The following is a 2,500-nucleotide window of genomic DNA, read 5'->3' as shown; positions in this document are numbered from 1 at the left end:
TTAGCTTGTATTGTGAAACGCTCTGCTCTCTCTCTCTCTCTCTCTCTCTCTCTCTCTCTCTCTCTCTCTCTCTCTCTCTCTCTCTCACCACGAATGTTTTCAAAGGCCACAAAGATGATTAGCCAAGTTCTCAAGAGTATTTCTCCCGTTGATAAGGTAGATATCTTATTAATCTTACTAAAATACTAAAAAAAACATTAAAAACACGTGTAACTTCAACCAGAATCTTTTATAACGTAGTGGAGATGCATCGCAATACGGAATACGACTGTGCATGTTTGCATAATATCATATTAAACTCAATTCTCCCAGTGTTTGAGAAAGAGCGAAGCGGAGTGGCATTTGCTGTCAGGAAGGGGGAAGCATTGAGGAGGAGGAGAGAGGAAGGGGGAGGAAGGACTGTGGTATAAGAAGTTATCAGCATTGCGTGGACAACATAGTGATGTACGATAACACTGATAATGATTCCCAGCTTATGATGCTTCACGGTGACTGCCTTGCCTTGTTGTTGTAATTCCTGTACGCTCATTATTATTATTATTATTATTATTATTATTATTATTATTATTATTATTACTATTATTATTATTATTATTATTCATTGCTTCGCTTATGTCGATTATAATCATGCAGCTTTTCCTCTCTTTGTTGACATTTCTTAGTGTTGAGAGAGAGAGAGAGAGAGAGAGAGAGAGAGAGAGAGAGAGAGAGAGAGAGAGAGAGAGAGAGAGAGAGAGAGAGAGGTGATGACATATACATAAATAAATTAGTTTATCGCTTATGTATGGACAAAATAAGATAGAAGTAGTACACAAACACACACACACACACACACACATACACCAAGGGTTGATGAAGTGGTGAGGCAGGTTGTGTGTGTGTGTGTGTGTGTGTGTAATTTCATAACCCAAGTCACCTTACATTATGATGATGATGTGGTGGTGGTGGTGGTGGCGGTGGTGATGGTGATAGTGACAGTAATGGTGATGATGTTATTGTACTAGAGGCGAGGTTAGTAATACTTTCATGTTATGCAAATGATGCTGATTGTGATGGTGATTATACGATACCTGGTACGTGATAGTGATGATAATGTGGTGATAGTGAAGTGGTAGTAGTAGTAATATAGTTATAGCTGATGGTGAAAGTGTAATAGTATCTTTAAACATCAATAGTAGTAGTAATAGTAGCGGTAACAGAGAAGGAAAGGTAGTGGTGGTGGTGGTGGTGAGCAGAAGGAAGAAGAAGAAGGAGGTTGTTGAGTGGAAGAGCTGAGGTGGAGCTGGTGATGGTGGCGGCGGCGGTAGTAGCAGCGGTGGCAGCAACGGAGACTAGCAGCGGTGGAGAGAGAGGGAGAGAGAGAAGGAAGGGAGGGAGGGAAGGAAGTCAGGCCGGAGGTACATGGTATTGACTGCGTTGGAGGCAGCTGTACTACCCTCACCATTTTTAACCCATTTCTCAGCCACAAGCGATCATTTCCAATCCCTCAGTACGGAAATCAGGCGTAGGGGGGAACAAAACGTGCATCGGGTCGCATATTTACCGGGTGAAAACGCTTAGAAACACTCAGTACACGGCCGTAAAGAACGCTATATAGATCACCGGTAATTTCAAAGTTATCCAGTGGGTGACGCGCCGTGGAGGAGGGAGCGAGAAAGAGAGGGAGAGAGAGAGAAAAAGAGAAAGAGAGAGACCCATGGCGTGGTCCGGAATTCTCGTAGCTCTGGCACCTTCATTGTGTAACTCCCTCCCTCCTCTCTTGTCATTTGTGCGACTTATCTCAGCGGCCAGCAGTTGAAGTGGTGCTAGAAGGAGCGAATAAATAAACCGAGAAAACTAGAGACATTGCAGAGGCAGCCACGGACGCACCTACGGCCCCAGCCACCCACGGACACCGAACACCTAAGGAAACTCCTCTGCTCCCCCTCACCCCCCAGCACACACAAGACACAAGTTACCAGCTAAAACGAAGCGAAACTAGAAGACACCTTACAAGTGTGGTAAATATTTCGCATTATTGTGCAAGGAAGGAGCAGCGAGAAGTGTGTGTGTGCGGGTACCTGCTGTCCAGTCACTCAGTTCACCTCTGCTACACCCGCTGACTGTCAGGATTTCACCACAACTAGAGAAAGAAGTGATGATAATAATAATAATACCTGTGGTGGCGTAAATTAAGTGATTTTTAGTGTGATTGTGATGGAAATTATGTACCACCACCACCACCACTACTACTACTACTACTACTACAAGGCGTAAAGGTGCGGGGGTTAACAGATGCAATACATGTGATGCTTGTTTATGTGTGGAAATTAGTGAGTGAAAAGTTAAAAGTGACATATCAACTGGGGTTCAATGTATTCAGTGATGTGAAGATGGATTGTACAGACAGTGGGAAGAGAAGGATGGCTGATTGGATAAGACAACAGCAGCTATGAGAAAGGTGAGTACTAGAGAGAGAGAGAGTGAGAGAGAGAGAGAGGGGGAGGGGGAGAGAGAGAGA

General features: G+C 44.0%; 1 protein-coding gene across 7 annotated transcripts in view; it reads left to right on the top strand.

Annotated features, from left to right (window-relative positions):
• The window catches only part of LOC135094847 (spidroin-1-like), a 77,022-nt gene that overhangs the window by 31,398 nt on the left and 43,124 nt on the right, over positions 1-2,500 (top strand). The window contains exon 2 of one of the 7 annotated variants that reach the window (XM_063995283.1): positions 1,785-2,440. The exons of 2 other annotated variants lie outside the window; for them this stretch is intronic. The gene's annotated coding sequence lies outside the window, so the exon portion shown is untranslated. Of the gene's footprint in view, positions 1-1,299; positions 2,441-2,500 lie in introns of those variants that run through there. 4 more of the 7 variants (XM_063995288.1, XM_063995285.1, XM_063995286.1 and 1 more) reach the window with 4 other exon arrangements.

This window comes from Scylla paramamosain, chromosome 47 (assembly GCF_035594125.1).
Source record: "Scylla paramamosain isolate STU-SP2022 chromosome 47, ASM3559412v1, whole genome shotgun sequence".
Taxonomy (NCBI): Eukaryota; Metazoa; Arthropoda; class Malacostraca; order Decapoda; family Portunidae; genus Scylla; species Scylla paramamosain.
The sequence above is the reverse complement of the archived record's forward strand: the minus strand, read 5'-3'. Positions and strand labels throughout refer to the sequence as shown.